The 21,041-nt window shown below is 38.5% G+C and overlaps 1 protein-coding gene across 12 annotated transcripts in view; it reads right to left on the minus strand.

The window, feature by feature from the left end:
- TENM2 (teneurin transmembrane protein 2) overlaps positions 1 to 21,041 on the minus strand; it is a 655,728-nt gene that overhangs the window by 618,658 nt on the left and 16,029 nt on the right. The gene's annotated exons all lie outside the window — the stretch shown is intronic.

A 21,041-nucleotide genomic window follows, 5' to 3' on the forward strand; every position in this document is an offset into this window, starting at 1 on the left:
GGGGCGGGCGGGGGGCGGCGGCGGAGAGGGGACGGGGACGGGGCCGGGGACGGGGATGGGGACGGGGACGGGGCCGGGGACGGGGATGGGGACGGGGATGGGGACGGGGACGGGAGCGGCAGCACCGCCACCGCCGCCGCGAGCGTGTCCTTGTTCCCCTGACCGACCCTGCGCACAGCGGGCGGCTGCCCCGGCCGGGCGCTGCCGCAGAGGCGCGGGAGCCGGAGACGCCCCGGGTCTCCGGCGTCGGGATGCTCGTCCCGCGGCCCCGGCGAGGCGATGCGGGTCGGGAGGCGATGCGGGTCGGGAGGGGAGGGTCCCTTCCCAAGGGGGGGCCCGCCGCCGCCGCTGCGCAGCCCGAGGAGCGCGCAGAGACAACAACAAAATCTGAGCAGGGGAAAAAAAAGAATTGTTAAAAAATCGCTTCCATCTTTTTGCCACAAGTTAGAACCGTTCCAACAACTGTTGTCACTTCTGCAGAATGGAATGGCTTTAGCCTCCAACATCACGTTCTATATAACGTTACTTCCGAACTGTGTGCAGAATACTTATCTTTTCACTGAAATAACTAGACGTTGACTATTACTGAACCTTTAATTTCTCCCTCCACATTGCTACATATCTGTCAGATCACCAGTAGCACCAAAACCAGGAGCACTAAAGCAAAGTAGATCAGGAAACAAGAGAGTGACAAGGTACAAGGCACAAGCTGATGTCAACCTGTAAAACTTTGTACATATTCTTGGCAAGGCCAAGAGGAAAATAGCAACTGAAATTAGCCAGAAATCGGAAACAGAAGCGAAAAGGAGCCTTGGACATGGGTAATGCATGGCAGCAGGGCTAATGGTGCCACTTAACTTCATGTATATATTCCATACCATAAAAAATCTCTGTAGAGAAATGAAGTAAACTGGAGCACATTGGATTAGCTGCAGTTGGGAAAAGTGCACTGTAAATTTCTGATTAGAGAGAAACTACAGCAGAGTTAATTTCCCAACTGTAACTGTAGTTTTGTAACTGTCAACAAAGAGCAAGAATTTTAAGGGGTAATCCAGAAACCAGCAGGGATGCATCTCTCAGCTTTTCAAGGTTAATTGAGAAAAGGGGAGAGCCTAGTGTACTGGTAGAGCTCGGTAAATTACATGCAATGCTGTCGCTTGAGGACTGCATCTATTCACAGGAGTGAAGAAGATCCACAGAGCCACAACTTCTCCCTGGCCTCATCCTTTTCCATGGCATTTCACAGATTTCAAGATGTGTCCTTGTCTCTAAAGCTGTGGTCAAGATTTTAATATATGCATGGTGATGTGTTGATTCTGCAGAGAAACTTGTGTACAGATATACTGTGACAGCCATTTTACTGGAAATAATATTCCTGCTTGAAAGTAAACTAGATTGCAAAAATGAATGTTAGAGAAGTCTTTAAAAGGCTGTTGCAGTTAAGTAATGAGTTTTCCCTATCAGGAAAGAAAGACAGAATTACACTGAGCTTGGAAGCAAATCTTGTCAAACTACATTTTGGTGGAGGCAGGCGTCAGTGAAAAAGGCAATGGAAAGTGTGTAATAGCAGTCCATAAAGTGTGTGACTTGATGCTTATGATGATTAAGCAAATTAACAAAATTCAGAATTCATTCAGCTCATACAATCTAAAGATATTTGGAAATCTTCACCTCATTGGAGTGGCATACAGAATATTACAAAGCTACTTAAACAGACCAGTGATTTGAGAGAGAACAAGCGAAAGGCTTATTAAATGCCACGCAGCAAGGATTTGTTGCTGGTCAGTTATGATGGATACGGGTTAATGGCACAGACCAATCCAGCTGCCTTGGTAAGGTGGCCTCATTTGTTCAACAGAGCTGTTGAAGTCAAGGTCAGGCATCTAGTGAAAAAGAACACGGATGACATTTCAGGTTGGGGGATTGTTTTCTGGAAGGCAGTTTACGATAAGCAGCATTAGTTTGTTCTGGTGATTAACTGAGTACATGCTCCCACTGTTATGGGTTAGTGAGGATGACAGCTGGGAGTGGATGGGTGGCAGAGAGAGTATCAAAACAAAAATAACCAGAAGTTGCATGTCGAGGCAGTATCAGTAAGACCAATGTGGAAATACTCACTTTGTGTCCATATTCAGGATTAATGTTAACTATATAAATCTAGAATATTTGAGAGACAATTAATGAAGGATATCTGTGTCTTCTCCCTAAAGTGAGAGTCCTAACAAGATAGGGAACCATGCTCTCTCTTCCTCTTGTTCTCTGTTTAAATTGATCTTGGATTCCTTTAGATGTGGTGGTACAGCTTCAGTGGAAGACAGGTTTGTTCCCATCCCTTTAATCTGGAGGTAAGGGTACTCTCCTGGGAGTGGGAGACGTGAGACTGAATATGCATGAGGCTGCAGAGAATAACCCAAATACCTCATTTCTTGGGTTAGGTCTCCAAATACCGGATTAGTCAGTATACTGTGACCACAGGCTACTCCTCCTTGAGCATATTTTAAGTATATTAGCTCTGCTTAGTTCTTTGGAGGAAAGAATGTGCATGCCTACCTTCACAAACAAGTTCCAAGCAGTGAATCTGAAGTGAATATAAGTGTATTTCTTCAGCTTTTATTAAGGTGCCTGAGGAATGGGACTGCAGCTGTGTCACTGCCCTGTTGGCTGCATCAGCCACTGCTCCATGGCTGAGCTGCTGAAAAGGCACAGCCTGGAGCCTGCACGTGTTACCAGCTTCAGTCCCCAATGCCTTCAGGGGCTCTCTCAGAATCACCTTGTCACTTACAGAGCCTGCTGACACGAAAGCATCTTGTCCACTTTCAGAAGGGCCATGGCTCTCTTTTTTCACATTTCTTTGAAAAATTGACCTTCAGCGTGATTTGAAAGGAAAGAAGAAAAGAGGCAACAAGAAAGATTAGCAGTTTACTGGTGGTAACTGCTGGATGTTGTCCCCTTGCCTTTTAAGCACACGTTTGAATTTTCTAACCTGGAACTGCTGGTTTTTCAATGTGTCCCTATACATCATTATTTCTCTATTAGTATGTAGGTGCTCCACCACACACATTGCTATAGCTTGATCAAAACAGGCATGATAAAAGAATTTCTGGAAGCCGATGCTATATAAATACATTGTACAATGAAGGCGAAATTTTAGGAGTGCAGCTGATTAATAATAGGAACATTTTACCTATGGAATGTGCACTCTGGTGTTGCTTAAGACTCTAAATAGGATCTTTCTGAAAGTTATATTGCATCTCAAATGTAAGTTATGGGATTGATGGAGTGGTTACTTGGGGCAAGTTCACTGCCTGGCATCACACAAGAGGTCACTCTGGCTGATAACCATAATTTTTTCCAACCCTGTAGGCTGGAAATTGTGAAATGCAATGATCCATTGTAACAACATTGGACTCTTCAGAATAAAGAGAGAGCTTATCTTCCTGAACAATGCCTCTCAAATGTTTTAATGTGTTATAAAGAGGATTATTTTAATTAATTGGTACAATTTCCTACATTTATTATATATACTGGAATATCATTAGTCAGTCATGGAACTGCAACTTATTTAAATGTCCAATTTTCATTCTTTATCCTATGACTGCAATTGCATAGTAAGAAATAAAGAAAAAAATAGACAAAAAACACACATGTGATTTTCTATCTCTTCCAAGGAAGTAACCACACCATGGTTATGGGAGAAGTAGCTGTGTATCATGCAGTGAGCACCCAGCAGAAAAGCAGTGGCATGATACAGAATTTTAACACACTGGAATTACCACCTTTGGTAATTCAGTAGGTGTGGTGTATGGTTGACATTGCAATAAGAGAGTTTGTGTCACCTCCTAAATATTGCCAGAAGCCGTGTGTAATTCATCAAACAAAAAGAAGAGAAAGGTGTTGAAATTGTACCAGAATTTTCAGGTAGTTTCCAGTCTCTTTAGCCTCTTTTTTTCCCCTTCCCTATTATAGGCAGCCCACCCACCTTGTAAGAATTATAGCCTGTCTTTGAAGTGGCTCAAATGGAAGCACTGAGCAGGTAGAAAGCCACTTGCTCTATGCTTGAACAGCTCTCAACAATGCAAAGCCATCAACAAGGTTGCAGTTTTGGAAGAAGAAGATGAGAAAAAAAAGATGGAAAATCGTTGTAGGTAATACCTGCTCAGTGGAAAGTTAAGATAATGTGAAGACTTTTGGAACTCTGTTGTGCTTTGAGGAATTGCTGTCTTCAAAAGAGCATGTTCAGTATGCACAGCCATCCCTAGTGGATGCAAAACTCACCAGAACACCACCTGTGTGCCATGATGTGTGTTCTGCATACAGGAAACTCTAGACTTACACACCTAACCTCTTTTTTCCCTATAGCTGACCACAAAGGGTTCAAAGGCATTTGGAAGAATATGGCTGTCAACCAACTGTAAAGTGGATTAGTACTAGCTGTAAACAAATGAGTCTCTGCTCATCTGGCTGACCAAGAGGAGAATTCACTGGTCACTGAGAAGAATTTTTGTGTTTAACTTGTCCAGCTCACAGGAAAACACACATTGTGGGTGTTACAATTGGGTGTCACTGTTGAAGAGTTGGTGGGATGCCCTGCTCACACAGTAGTTACTGTGCTAAGAATGCTTCTATGATAATCCTAAACCACTTATACAAATGTTAAACTAAAGACATAAATGTCAGGGCCATTCTTACTCTGTGAATCAGGACCCAGGTCTCTTACCTCCTCTGGCCCACCCAGTTACTGGAGTCATACGGGTTTCTAAAGACTTTTTAGATTCCAATTCCCAAAGACTGAAATCTGTATTGTCATTGCTGTTGTAACATAAACGGAAGATACAGTTGTTAACTAGTCCTTAGTTTGGTTTTGCAAGCTCCTGTCTGCTGAGTGTAATTGCAGTGTTAATTCTCTCAGCCATTTTAATGACTGACACGACAGAGGATGCACAGTTGCACTTGTATTCCTGCAGTAATTACTGAGAGGTTGTAGCCATTACATTAAAGAAAAAGTATTTGCTTTCTGTAGTTGTCTGTATATAAAAATGCCTTTGCTTTTTGAGAGTGGGAGAAAATACCACCAGGTGATTATGATAAAAACCATGGAGGTCAGGGAGCATTCTGGGTGGTAACAATGAGTTCACTGACAAAGTGAGCTGAGGATAAATTCAACATTTATTTCTGATGTCAGAAGTTTTCTCTCAGCTCTGCATGAAGTGGTATTGGTGTGGATGAGGTACCCCACAGACGCACACTGCACGAGACTAAATGAGGCTGATTTTAGGTAAATGGCACTGCCCACAGACAGTTCTAGTACCTAGTCTAGGTGAAAGGTCACTTACATTTGTTTAGCCACAAGAAGTGGTAGAATATATATCTGGAAAAATACACAGAGGAAAAAAAAAGGGCAAGTAGCAAGGTGTAAAGGATGCAGTAGCTATTTTGTATAAGATGGAAATTACTCCAGTCAGTCCAAGATTTGAAGCCTGCCTCAAAAGCAATGTTAAGTTTGCAGTCTGCTGCAGCAGAGAGCCTGTGAACTGGTACAGACAAATCATCTCCTGGAAGGTGCATGTGGGGGAAAAAAAAAAAAAAGAGAAACTAGAAATGCCCAGAATATAAAACAGGGCGTGCAGTTTGTGAAAGTTTACCTCAGTTTACCTTCTGAATGATACATGTTGACCCCTATATGAAATGCCGATGCAAACTTCACCAACAGAGTTTGTTCCTGTTAAGTAAAACCACTCTGGAGATTGAGGGAGGAAGTGGGGGGGGAAAGCGGAATTTGTTATCTAGAAATACTTGCACAGATAAGTAAATATTTTAGCTTTCATAGGCTGGCCTACAATTAAAAAAGATAATAGAACAATATTTTTTTCATTTTTTTAGTACACAAGAACTATCAAAAGAATGAGAAATATTAAATAATAATAAACCAACATAAATTTTCAGAATTTTCTTTTTCCCCCAACAGGTAGCATGAGTTCTTTGTTAGTGCACAGCATTTTTAATAAGATACTTAAATACTAGAGATAGGTCTTTAAGTAAGCTACAAGTTAATTTTACTTTTGCTCTGTTCAACCTTAATTTTACCCCAGTCTTTCATTACTGACTTTTATGTTCTGTGCCTTCTTATGCCCTCTTTTCTTTTAATGCAAAGTATTTCCTTGAAAAGAAGTTCCACACAAGCACACAAAATTATTCAGCTGCTTAATTTATCTTCTGACAAAATCCAACAACTCCATTCAGGATCAGAGCCCTTTTTTTTCTACTGACTAAAGAGGATGACACAGTCCTTTCTCTGTGAAGGTCGTGGTTTAAGTGCCTGATTTCCTGACTACTGTATGAAAGAAGGATGATGAACTTAGCTGTTATCAGCTACTTTGTGTGACGAAAGGTGCAAGATAAAGAGGAACTTTTCATGCCTGATCTCCTTTCATTATCTGTTGTGTTAAACTGCACTGAGCAGTCCCTGAGAAGCCCAATATTTAATGCATTGGCTATAGCAGCACTGGGCAATAGATTTATAAAGTGATATGGTATACTTGCTGTAAATATGTATAATGCAAAGAAACATGTCCATTTATCACTTCTACCAGTATGAACTCCTGCAGTGCAGAAAGAAATTAAGGCAGCCATAGAAGAATGGCAAGTTTGAGCCGGAAATAAGTTTTCAGGGCTGTATAATCTACAGTGTCCGTTTTAAGTTTATGAAAATACCAGGAATCACTAATGAAGTGCCTAAATGCTAAAATAAGGGGGTTTAAACTGTAGATAAATAGGAAAGAACAAACCAAAACTGAATTGAAACGTTTATTATGTCTAGATGTTTTATAAAGTTGAAATTTAAAGTGCTGAAAAAGGGAAAAGAAGAGAATGCAAGTAATCCAAGGAACAACGAGAATATTTACTCAACTGGATTAGTTTAATGCATGTTTTCTGTTGTTTTCTTACTTAAATATATATATGTATCATTTAAAAAAATGTCATGCTTGCCATATAAAATCTGCCAACTTAATGATCCACAATTTCCTTCTCGGTTTAATGTCACTTCACTGTAATTTTTCTGTATTTTCAAACAGTTGTTTAGTTTTCTGTGCTCATTAAAGACATAATTTCTTTGCTCCCAAAGGAACTAGTAAATGCTGGTTAACACACTATGACAGCAGGACTTGCTAAGTGAGTTATTTTATATTTTATTCTTCCCATTCTCTTCCAAAGACATGCAGATATACTTATTTAAAATACTTGTCTTGGTGCTCTCACATTATTCAGTGTAAAATATGAGGATGGCAGAACTTTCACACTGATACACTTTTGCAGAACTGACATTTGTGAAACTGTATTTATATGTTCTCTGCATTCTTCTGTCCTGTTAGTGTTAGAAAGGTGCAGGGGATCCTCTGTACTATTCCTGTCATAAGCCATTCCCAGGCTAATTTCTGATTTCAGGAAAAAAAGAAGGTGTAAGCTGAGACTGTCAGATCCTCATTATGAGAGGATATATACGGGATATTAAGGTACCTCAAAAAGAGAACTTAAAATTCTCTCAGTCTACTGAGGAATGTGAACGTTATTTTACTAATACCAATATTACCTTTTTCTTAATTATCACTATTGAAATAGTAAACTGAAATAGAAACTCTGAAATATATTCAATATAAAAACATGCACAAAATAACATTAAATATATAAAATCAAATGCAGTCTTTACATTGCTAATAAGATTCTGGAACTGCAATTCACTCATCATTGAGTTCATCATACCCAATTTATCCTAGGAATGCTGCAGTTTCTCAGGTCTGATGACCTGCTTCACTTAAAGAAAAACTGTCTTTTCCAGTCTTCCAAATAAATATGACTCTAAATATAATTGAGAATATGTGGCTGTTATGTAAGAAGACACAATCCATACTAATTCATTCATGTGCTCAAATTCAAACTCCAACACATGTCTAACAATGGGCCACACAAAACTTGGTGTCTGTCCGTGATGCTGATTGTTACTCCTGGCATAATTAACTTGCCTCTGGCAATTAATCACCTTGACTGCCAACAAATAGTATATTTATCTTCATTAGCTTCCTGCACGGGAGCCTTTCCTTTATGCTGTAGAGCAGGAGCTCTAAACACCCCGTTTGGCTGCCAAGGGACGCGGATTCCGTGGGAGGGACATGGACTCAGCCGTCCCAGAGACAGGCACAGGCGCTGCTCCTCGGGGAGGGAGCCAAAGGCAGCCCCAGCTCCAAAGGGCTGGGCTGGCACTCTGCATTAAATGTAATTCCTCCACAGCCATAGGAAACCCAAGTCTATTTAAGACTATGATTTGCATTTTCAGCTTCCTCATATATTTTAATGAAAGACAAACAGAATTATGGACAGTGCAAATTATTTTTCTCAAGTGAGAAAGAAAAGAGAGGATGCCAGACTAATTTATTTGCTTTTGTTTGCATCTCCTTTTCCATAATTATCTTAACAAATGAGTTTACTAGCAGGAATGTTTGGTAAAATAATGAAGCAAATATTGTTAAATATTGTGATTATTCATAGCAGAACCTATAAGTCATGTTTCTCCAATTGGAAAAGAGAAATGTGTTGCACAACCTACGTATCCATTCAAAAAGAGCTTGAATATTCAAAAAGCTCTGCTTATGAATGAATTACATAAAAAATTATGCATAGATATTATTCAGCAAACAGTTTGAACATATACATCAGAAAAACTAGTTTGTTTGGAAAACTTGCAAACACATAATGGAGCAAAGAAATTATTCATTATGAATTATTTGCACAGCATCTGTCTTACTTTCTCATGTTAATTGCCTCTGCTAAACCACATTTTCACCCCCTCAGTATGTAAATTTAAATGATTTTGCATATTCTCTGAATATCCAGTAAATGCAAGTTTCATTACTTTACCGCTTACAATTTTTTAGTCTCTAATTGTACTGGAGTTTAGATAATTTTAAAATTTGACCTGCCAGCTTCCTGTAGATTGCAACCTTTTCCTCTGGGTTCTGATTATTGCCTAAAAAGAAAAAAAAGCCACATATAAAAAAATTAAACCCATGCACATTGACTGCATTTGTGGAAGATCTTTTAAGGTATGTGTTAATTCCCATTGTATTTATAAAAGCTAGGGCTCGTTTTTAATCACAACACTTTAAATGTAATTATTATAAATCTAGGACATGACCCAAAATTGATTAGAATTAACAGAGAGAATCTTACAGACTTCTCAGAGCCTACAGCAGACCTTCCCCTACAGGAACTGGGTGATGTATCCCTGTATCCTTTTGCACTTCCTAAGAGGTACCACTCTTGCGTAGAATTAGTCTTTCTACAGATACAAGCTTATATATCAGGCAGTCTGACTTCCTCTAGAATATATATCTTTTTTTTCCCTGAATTTTGTGAAATTTTGATTCTTAGACCACCGACTCGTTGTCTCTCTAAGAAACACCATGAGAAGAAAATGTGCACGTTGTATCCTGTCTTTTTTTTTGCTCTCACTTGATACCAGCAGCAGAAATAAGTGTCCAAAGCTGTCTGGTCTTAGAAAATAATTGCAAGTTTAACCCTTCAGGCCTGTTAACAGAAACACCCCCCTGGCAAAATCTGTCCCAATGGGTCACTGAGAATGGGCCACCCAAGAAAAGCCTCAGGATTGCCTCTCCTTTATCAGCACGCCCTTTGTTAGAGACCTGCAGAAAGCACTCGGAAAGCGTCAGTGCTGTACTTAGACACCAAGCTCTTTGAGAAGTACAAATACACTTTTCTAATGGCATAAAACCTTCTGTTTAGGATTCCATCCTCAATGTACCACAAAATACATAACCCCTGAAATTATTCTTTGTTTCTATTTTATACTGAGGTTACAAAACACTGTGTTAACAGGGGTAGCACTAAAAACATCCTTATTCATTTATTTGCTGTGGGCAGAAACCTGGCTGAATGCTTACAGAAAGTGTTTTGCAACAGCCTTTAGTCCTTTTCCAAGGCACAGGAGGCAGATGTTACTGCTGCACATCGCTACTAAAAACTCAAGTTTTCTAGCATCCTAATGGATTACAACAGAGGAAAATAAATCAGGATATAGTGCTATAATACAGTATTTTTGCATCCATATGAAATTTCACTGTCTCATGCTCTACAGGTATTTGTGGGTCATAACAGAATTTCTGTCATGAGAAGTTCCCAGTGCACCTCAGAGACGTCAGCAGTATTTTCTGCTACTGATCCATCCACCCTTCTGTTCTGTAATGCACCAGGCCTGGATGTCAGATCACATCTGAAATGAACAGCACCAATAAAATTTTGGGCCTAATCTTCAGCAACTCATTTTTTGGTGATATTCCTTTAGGCTACTAAACACATCTCTAGGTTTCTCCTTTGGACAGAATGTGTTGTCCAGTGTGCTTTAGCAGTTCAGTGAGCTGAGCTGACTCAAATGAGCCTTGAAATGTTAAATACAACTTGTAATATCAAACATTCTCATATCAAATAATTTTCTTCCTGTGGATCCTAGGGAGATTAAGGACTCACGCAGCGACTGAAATGTCCACTATTTACATCAAATATCTCAGCACTGGCTATATCATTATCTACTCATTGAAGGAATGGCTGGAAAACACAACTGCAGCACTTCTGACTTTATTTGTAAATCAAGGATAAGGAGCATATATCAGGTCCATATGGCAACGAGTGAATGGTAAACGTTGAGTAATTGTGTCACAGTGTGACCAAAGCCTTCATGTACAACCTTGAGGCGATGTTTTCTTTGTAACTGATGTAGAAATTAATTTTTAGGTAAGAGGACAAATTAAATGCAGTATGGCTGCACTTCAAGTTTTCCTTCCATCTGCTTTTCTCAAAGCCCAGAGAAAAAAGTTGTCTCTTCTTTATTGTTTTTCTGGTTTTGCTTTCATATCTTGCAGCAGTGTCTGTTTACAGCTTGCTTACCTTCCCTTACTTCTGAGCTGAATTAAGATGAAGTCTGATTTGAATCATCCAAAATGCCTTCACCCAAACCACGCCTGTGTGTTCATAATTGTAGAGTGGGTACTATCAAGGCATTTGCTGCTTCTTTCCCACCCTTTGCTTTGCAGATGCAGAAGAGACACTTAGAGAAGGGTGCTCACTCTCCTTGACATCTTGGGCCTGGTCTGTTTGCCAGCGCAGCCCTCGTACCCTTGCACTGTGTGCAGGATACCCCTGCTGAGGCTGAGCCAGGTCTCCTGCCCTAATCCTGGCACATTCTTACTGACACACATTTTTGTACTATAATTAACTTAATTATCATATCATAAAGCAGGATTAATATTTCAATCTATGCACTTCATGGTAGCCTTATAAAAACCAAACATTTTGAAGGGTAATTAGTAAGTAACTCAGTGTGAAAACTGGGAGGCTGTGTTTTCCAGGACTGGCATTTTAATTGTAAATGCAGTCACATGTAGGATCAAATGGTTCTGGAGATGCTGTTTAAAAAACTCTGAGAATGACAATAGACTATAAGTGGGCAGACCTCAGCGTTGCCAACAATTAAAAGAATTATATTAGCATATAGAGAATAACACTTCCTAAATCACGTTTATTTCAGCATCCTAGTTTCAGGAGGAAATGTGGATTCTTGATACCACTGTGGAACAACTGTTTATTGCATAATGACAGTCACAGTATACAGAAATGGGTAGGGAGTATTTCCATGGAAAGCATATTGTCATTTTCCTTGCATTGAAAGTCAAAGGCAATTAAAACATAATTTAATTAGAGAATATCTTATCAGCTGTAAAAAGTAAAATTGATTGATATTCAGTGTAGGGATAACTTGGCTGCTGCTATTTGTAAAGTGATGCTGAGGCTGACAAATTAGTCACTTGGTTTTTTTATTTGATAATTTCATGTATTTTTATATTTTCTTTCACCACTGAAAGCATTTAATTAGCTAATGTTTGATTGCTCATTGTTTGGAAATGGAAAATGTTACAACTGTATTGTGATTTGAAGAGTTGTTGGCCTTGAGATTAAGCATCTTGCATGACTATATCCTGCTCTCTCATTACTAAAAATATTTATCTGATCATAGGATTTTTCCTATGATTATTTTTGTCTGTGTTACTGTCCAATAAGATGTTTTAGTCTCCACCTTAAACATCACATGTAGCTGGAAACAGGTCAGCATAGCTCAGAGCAGCTCCAAATCAGTGAGCAATCTCTTCACTTGGAAGAATCCGTATCACTCACCCAAGGGCTGAATTTGGCCATGCAAGGAAGAGCCAATCAGGAGGGATGAACGCTGACAAACCAGCAAACCTATTTGTATTTCTAAAAAGCCACTAAACAAAAGGGATAGCCAACTTATTTTTATCTTTTTTTAATCCCACTTACATTCATTAAACCAGAAATTTGTTCTCAATCATTACTTCAGTAAAGAGTTGAAGGGTGGTTTGAGTTAATAACCACTAACAAAATATTCAGGTGCCTGTTCTTTTCTGTTAATTTTATTCTTTAGAAGGGGTAGAGTTGATGACATGGCTTCATGGGTTTTTTGGCTATTTCTAATATTTCTGTTCTATTAAGAGAATATCAGCAGACTAATGTCCATATGGATTCCAAATTAAGGCATTACTTCCCTCAAAATGAGCACTTCCACAAGGAAATCCTATGACACTTTCAAAGGACTGGTAAATAAATTCATTAATAAATAATTTAAATTAAAGTGGTCTTCAACACTTGACTTAAACCAGATGCCAGTGCTTTAGGGGTAGGACTTTTGAGCTTTGTAATGCCCCTGTCCATAGAACTTGTACTGCATTTGTAGAGATTAACTGGGTAAAGAAAGAGACTAATCTTTGCCTGAATAAAATAATATCTTCAAGGTGGATTTTTTTGTTTGTTTGGGGTTTTTTTTGTTTGTTTGTGTGTGGGTTTTGTTTGTTTTTTTAAAGGTTTCAGGTCTTTTTTTTTTTTTGCCCAGATACAAATCCATTCTTCTTGGGTCTACCAAAATCTTTTTGTACTGTGTTTTTTCCCTGCCAGGAAAATCTCTATAGAGGCATTTACTCCTCTGAAGCCCAGTTTTCTATGTGGGCTAACTTCTTTCAAAGTGGAGACCCATTACATTTGAATATGATTAATAAGCTAATTTCTGCTTTGCTCAAGGAAAGGACATCAGTGCACGTGTACACCTTTCTATACTAGAATCAATTTCAGAGGATAGTTTTTCATATTAAATAGGTTATATGAATAAGAATGGTCTCATTTAGATGCAAGAAAATATACAGAATTCTGTATAAATATTCTAACAGTCTGAGAAGAGAAAATAATTTGAAGAAGTAACTCATTAGGTCTGACTTCACAGTGATACCGTGAATATCTTTTTAATTAAAAAAAGATAACTAAATCAATTAGTTGTTTCTCAGATTGTTGGAGACAACTGTTCTCAGGGATATCAGATGTTATATATATATATATATATATATGTATAAAATATATAATATATATCATAGTAATGCAATTGCTTCTATGTGAAGTGGTGTTTAGGAGCTGGTAGAAAAATATTTCATTTGAAAAGTCACACAAAAAGCTGAAAAAAGACCAGCAGCATTTTACTGGAGACTCATAAATACACTGCTAGAGATGTATATTAACTATACAGTCTACTGTAGGTGAAGATGTTCCTGCTCAGGGCAGGGGGTTGGCCTAGATGGCCTTTAAAGGTCTCTTCGCACCCAAACTATTTGATTATTCTATGATTCTCTGAACTAATACCAGAGAGTAATTTAAAAGTTTGTGAACAAAACCACTGAGAAAGCCTTTAGCTGCATCCAAAAAGGGTGTTTCATGAAAAGCCATGCAGTTATTAGGTCAAGAGCTTAAAGAGATAAACCAGCAATTTGTTATTTCACCAATTAAAAGCAATCAGCAAGCGATAGTTACACAGCCTAATAAAATACCTCTCATTTTTGCTGCTCATTATAAACATCTGTGTACTTCACGTACTTTGTACCGTGAATTTATTAAAAATACCTGAAAGCAGCAGGTTTGCCAGAAAGGCATGATCACCTTTAAATAAGTAACAAAACAACTTCTGAGAAGTGATGGCAGGCATGAGAAGTGTTCACAAATTGTTAGCTCCCCTCCAATTAATTTTACATGATGCTTAAAGCTCTCGTGCTCATCTGCGGAGATAAAACCTTCCCCAGTCTGTGCACGAAGGTGCTATTGTCTTCCTTATTGCTGTTGAAAATATTGTACAACTGCTGAATGAGGGTGTAAAGAATTTAGAAAAAATGCCAGTTTGTGGAATTAATTTTGTGCTTTCAGTGTCTTTCATGCAACTGGGCTGGGTTCTGCAACTGCAGCCACAAACGGCCTCCCCACAGGTGCTCACACCAGTGAGCTCAAGTGTCTACAGGAACACAAACTATACTGTGAGGAAGAGAATAAGACTCCTAATTTAAAAGATCCAGCTGTATTTTCCAGTCTTCATTACCTTTACAGGGAGTAAAGAGCAGCTCTGAGACAGCCAGCAAGATAAAAGCCTCCTCTCTTCAGTTACAAGGAGATCTGTAAGAGGGATATCTGCTCTTTGCTTTATTATTTTGTGGGTTTTTTAAGGGGGAAGATAAGGAACATATTACAATAATCAAATTTACAGAAATAGTTTAATTTTTTTTATTGATGATCAAAAATGGTTTTTGTTTAGCCTAAAATTTCCCCTGGGGGGAAAAAAAAAGAAGAAAAATATGTGACGTATGTGATGTAAAGACATTTCTCCTAAATACATATTAAAGAAGAGTTGACTACAGACAAACCATAAATTCTGGGAATGCAATTCTCTAACAGCCTGGAGGAGATGGCTGTTTTAAACAAAACAGAGTGATTTAATGAGCCAGTGTACATCTGGGAGGCTGAAGAATGCTGGCAATGTCCACCTTGGTAGCAACAACCACAGTCCAAATGTATGTTTGTCCAAATCTCCCTTTCCTGTTTAAAAATTCTTCTCAAATCATCTGATGCTAGCAGAAGCATGTCAGATGTTGTTATGAATTACAAAGGATAAAAAAAAAAGATTGGGAGGAAGGCTCTGCATGGTGACAGAATGTGGTTTGAGTATATACTGTTTCTTTTGAAAATTGCAGAACCACTGGGTTTTTATTAATGTGACCAGTGTCTTAAAAAATGGTTAATACTTCCTAAAAAAACCTGCAAATAAGAAACTAGGGCAGGCAGTAATATGCCTACGTTTCAATGCATACTTCACTCAGAAGAATCCCAAAGCCCAGCACAAACACTACGGATCAGGCACTGCTGTAGACTCGAGGATAATCACTGCTACTAAAAGGAACTTGGTCCCACACTCCCAATGACAGGTTTCTAATAGAGTAAAAGAAATCCTCAGAAGTTCTTTTAGATGATGGCAGACCTGACCAAAATGGTAATGGATTTTTGGCCAAGAAACTCAATATAAAGGCAAACAGAGAAGAGCTGTGTTAGTCAAACATAAGTTATTGGGATCAGTACAGAGTAAATGGATGAAATGGCAGGATATGCTAGAGAGGAGGTCAGGTTACACAATGTAATGATCCCCTTTGGCCCTCAGCAGGTGATTCTGTGAAACCCTACTCCTGCAGCAAGTCTGTAATTCCTGTACCACTATTGATTTATTTGTAAGAGACCATACACAGTAATGATACCTGTGCATGATTACTGACAGCATCTGGCCATGAATTATGTCAGTGAAAATATGTTTAAGTAGAATTATGACTTGCATGTTTTTAATTTCATGGCAAGATCAAGGCCTAAGGAAGAGAACAGGCATATTAATTTCCTAATGGGAAAGCATAAAGTGCATTTTTGTTCACTGTTTTCCACCATTGGTATTAGCAGTGCAGCTTCTCTGTAGCAGTAAAAGAGCTGGAACAGGAAAGTCCCAGGAGCTGTAACTGTAACATCAAAAAATTGTGGGTTTTTCCAGAGACCACAAACTGGCACTGTGCTGTATGTTAACATGCACATCGTGGCTCTAAGGATGGACTGGTGATGTCACTGGGAATTTTGATAAGAAGAAGTCCATTAATGTGTTGACTCATGAGGATTTACAGATGATCTCCATGCAAGTCAAATGAATTTTTACAAAGAAATCAAACAGTGTCATAAAGTGTGAGCACAGTTCAGAGCTCAGCTATTTCTGATTCTGGTTCCTGATGCTGTAAAATGGACATTTATTGTGTACTTCATAAAATGATACAATTGACTTTTTGCTTTCAAGCAACATTAAGAAAAAAAGAAAACTAGTAAATTACAATACAAATATCCTGGAGACCTAACTATAAAGTATTACAGCCTAGCAGAGCCTACTGTTCCACATATGTGCATTTTATTTTATACACACATTATAAAACTGGTGTCTAAAGAAATCCGTGTCATGCAAACTTGTAATATCAAATATTAATTTTTGATAATAACACAATGCACCTAAAAATCCATCTGAATATACAGAAGGGAAAATCTTGCATTTATATTATGTATATCCTTTTGCTCTTACAAATATTTTGGGTGTTGAGTTTTGATAGCTTTTTCTCGTTATCCAGTTTTCAAAATAAAATCCTGCAAGATACCCGAAGCTGTTCACCAGTATACAATGGTTATTTGTATGACGTTTCCTACTTTTTTCCATAATAAAACACAGCATAATGATATTTGGGGGGAAAAAAGACTTCAAATATATACCAGAAAACATACCATCCCCTTACTAAAAAAAAGTTAGGAAAACTGGTTTTACTTTCTAAATACTTATGGTCTGCTATAACAAATATCCATGTTTGATTGTATTAATATCATTATTTGAGCCAGAAATATTGCTTTAGCAAGCAATCTGTCCAGTAACATTTTCCAAGATCCATAAAGGGGATTTTGGTTAAAAGGAAGTGTTTGCTATACATATTTTACTGCTACTCTATCAGTTTATGGTTTGTTATTCTTAAAAAGGTACTTGCTTTGCTTAGTCTTCGCCTGTTTGCTGTTCATTAGTTAAAGCAAATAACAAATCAGAGTCATGTGATAATGTCAAAGCTGGCTGACAGGACAAGTAAAATTATAAAAATGACTACTGAGGCATGAATTGTAAATAACTATCAAACATAAATACACAGTTAATGTATAAATATAGGTTGCATTTGTGTCAAATTGCACCAAAAGACTCAGTGAAATCAAAACCCAGGAATTTTAGAATTTACCAATATGTTACCCCAACAGAACGTACTATTTTAAAAATAGTTATTTTCTGTTGGAATATTCTAAATAAAACCATCTTACAGTAAAAACAACTCACTTAAATATTCTAACATTTAGTAAATGGACTAAACAGTGTTTTTAAATGACTGGTCAATAGCCTGTCATTTTGTTTACTTGGCATTTCTAAAGGATTGCTCAGATATTTTATTCATGTGTTGAAAGTTGCAAGTGGTAACCATTTGACTGGATAAAATCCTACAGATTAAAAACCGTACAGATTAAGCATTTAAAGGTTTAGTTTCATAGTTTAATAAGTCTTTATAATTATACTAGCAATGGAAATAGGCAAGGTAAGGCTTGTTTCTGAAAGAGTAGCTTCGGTTACACCAGCAAACATTTGTTTAAGAAGTTGAGGAGTGTGTTGGGGGCTTTAGAGGAGTCCAGATAAACATCATCTGTAGCCCTTCCCTCACCCACAACTCACTCTACCACAGAAGCCCAGGACAATTCTTCTGAATTTTGTTAAGAGATAATTAATTTTCAATTCTGAAATCTTACCATGTATTTCTGTCTCTCAGTAGGTAGATGAAAGGACAGGAACAACACAGCAATTCTAGGAGAAAAGTAAGGAATATCTTGCCCCCATTGAATGCAGTGCCCGTACAGACCCTGTCCTGCTCTCGCATGCACTTCAGAGATGCTCACAAACCACCAGTTCTGCCCTGTGTAGGTTTCTGCATCTGCTGCAGCTTTCCAAAGCAAGAATCTTGGTCTTGGTTTGGATTACTACTTTCTTCCAGCACGTTCAGCTGTGGCTGAAATACTTAGTGGCTGGAACGTGTGAAAGCACAGGAGGATAGCTAGAGGGGAGGGCAAAAATGGAAAGCATGTCTGATACCCTGAGCATCCTTTGCCAAGGGACTGCTGGCACACGGCAGCCCTTGGAGGTCTCTATAGGTTATTTCTTGTTGAAGTCTAGCACCAGGAGGATTTTCATTGCAAGTTTATTTCAGGAATGTTATTCAGAGATAGTAGATACTTCACTGAATTTCATATTAGTAAGCTATGATGTTAAATAAAGCACTGAAAATCTTAATCAAAGTTACGAGTATCAACAAGAAGCAAAGTAGCTAATAGATTAGCAGCTGAACAAAAGTTTTCTATGATTAATTATATTATAGTGCACTAATTTAGTTTCCTCAATCTGTAACTTCAAATATCTATACTAATTAGTTGCCAACCTACAATATAATAAATGAGATAATGAAATAAAGATGTTTTAAATATCCATTTCTATTACATGCACAATTCGAAGCATGTTAACAGCCAAGATGAATTCTGATTATTTTTTCTTAAGGATATATTAGCATATCATTATGTACATGAATGCCAAATACTCACTTTATCACAAGAATAAGGTTCAATTACTAAATCCACAGGAATTTGGAAATAAAACAAAATACTGCACATTAGATGAAGACTGGCGTGGGTTAAGTTTACAGAGACATCACACCTTTCTCCATCACATTTTCACCTGCTCATGTGATGCACAGTTCTGCTTTGATGGAAAATTCCTTTGGGTCTTCTTGGTGTAAAGCTGTTGGTGCTCGCAGCAAAATTTGCAGAGCAAGTGGTGAACAGAGAATGTTTTCACTCAGTTGTTAAACCAGAGAAATATCCACAGCATTTTTCACAGTTCATGAAAGGGACCATCAATTTCTGTTAGCTTTGTTCAATTTGGGAACAAGTTATACAAGCTTATTTTCTCCCATGAAGTTGGTTGGGGGGAAAAAAGAGTTTTTTTGAATTTGTTTTAGAAAACTGAGCTCTTAGGTTCCAAACTTAGACTGAAGGAATTTGCAATATTCCCCATGGAAGCTGAAGAAACTCTTAAGGAGCCTTAGACCAAGGCAGTATTATTTATTTTCCTGAAAGCAGTGATGACAGTCAAAGCACGAGCAGTGTGGCTTGTTTTATATATCAACGCTGCATGTTTTCCTGTCAGCTTTGCAGTTTGTCATCCACAGCTTGGCCTCCAAATAGCATGAACTTTGAGGACAGCAAGCTGAAATGAAAGACTCACTGCCTCCTACAGAGAAGAGGCAAGGCCACCAAGGAATAGCAGAATATCTGTTGATTCCACTTTATGTAGCCTAAATTGTGGAAAAATATTTCACTACTAGTAGAAACATAATACAATTCTGTTAATGGTAGTATAATTTGTTGTTACTATTTGGAGTGAATCTGTGAGTAATCTAGCTCGTATAACAGATGAAATCATAAAAGAAAATACCAAATGCAAAATCTGATACACAAAAGCAAAGAATGAGCTGGAACAGCTGCAATAGCTTATTATAAATACTTGTCAGAGTTGTTCAGCTCGAGCAGTGTTTGCCAGCTGGAGTGTAGTTGTTCCAAGGGAGGTGAGATATCCCTCCTCTCTCCATGGAGAAACAACCCAGCTAAGTGAGCACAAAGGCACAAAATGCCCTGGTATTCCACTGCAGTGTTTTATTGCTGGAATGCTTCTCAGAGACAGAAACACGTTCCACCACTTCAGGCAATGCTGCCAGAGCAGTGCCTGGCCAGGCTGGAGCACACAGGTGAAGTTCAGGCTTCTATCACTGCAATCCTTCCATAAACTTTATCAGTTGTTGGGGTTGTTTTCCCTCCTACAGGAGCACTGACCTGCTACTGTCTGGGTACAACCTGCACAATTTTCTCCTCATTCTGCCAGGGACTGAGCGGCTGGGAACTGTACCTGCCCGAGCAGCTGCATTTGTGACAAGACAGATCCCATTACATCCCATTTACAACTTACCCTGTCAGGTCATCATGGAGAATATTCGTTTGCAAGGTGATAAAGATTTGTGTCATGTGAATTGGAAAAGGAGATACAAACATCCACCAATATTTTAAAAAAGTGCAAGAGGGCTTTTTCATTAATTAAAACTGACATACGCTGCATTTATTAAACTGAAGTTCTACAGCATGTCAGCGTTATGTTAAAATAATTTTAAATACGCTGAAAACACAGCATGAGACTAAGCTCACACAGACTTACAGTTATACTGGTCAAATAGCACTAATCAAACTGTTTTATTTGAGGTTTGATGTAAAGCCCATGAGAGTCTGGCTATTGCATTCAGTGGGCATGGAGTTCAACCCTTGATGGAACAGCACTTGATCTTTGTATAATTCAATTACTTATGTTACTTGCTGAATATATTATTTCTTAGATAATTCTTTACAAGTAACTACCAATAGGTAGAACATTTAAAAACCTCAGACCACTTATTCATGTTGTTTTCAACTCTTTCAAATCCTGTTTATTACTGCCTCCCTGCTTCCCTAGCATCAGAGAAAAAAAAGTGGTTTGCCAGTAAGAAGAAATATCTGTGATATCACTGAAAGACTTCCACATGCTCTTAGCTACAATACATCCCATCTCTTATGTTCATTTTAGAAATGCTCTCTTAGCCACTGGTGTTTTATGAAATTAACTGCTGCACTGTGGCCATATTTTACTGAGAGTTGCAGGTACCCAACACAGCCGTGCATGTCAACATAAAGGTGGCATCTACTCTTTTCGCTGCATTTGCCGACGTCTGGTCAGTTTGATCAGTGTCATACACAGTCACCCAGAATCAGAGACTGGCTGAGGTTGGCAGGAACCTCTGGGGATCATCTTGTCCTGGCTCAAACAAGGCACCTCAGAGCTGTTGCCCAGGACCACACCCAGACAACTTCTGAGTATCTCCAGGACCACCCCACTGCCCCTGCAGGGACCTGCTCCAGTGCTCTGTCAC

This window comes from Corvus kubaryi, unplaced genomic scaffold, assembly GCF_017639235.1.
Source record: "Corvus kubaryi isolate FWS band 111438036 unplaced genomic scaffold, C.kubaryi_AGA036_p1.0 37270, whole genome shotgun sequence".
Classification (NCBI taxonomy): domain Eukaryota; kingdom Metazoa; phylum Chordata; class Aves; order Passeriformes; family Corvidae; genus Corvus; species Corvus kubaryi.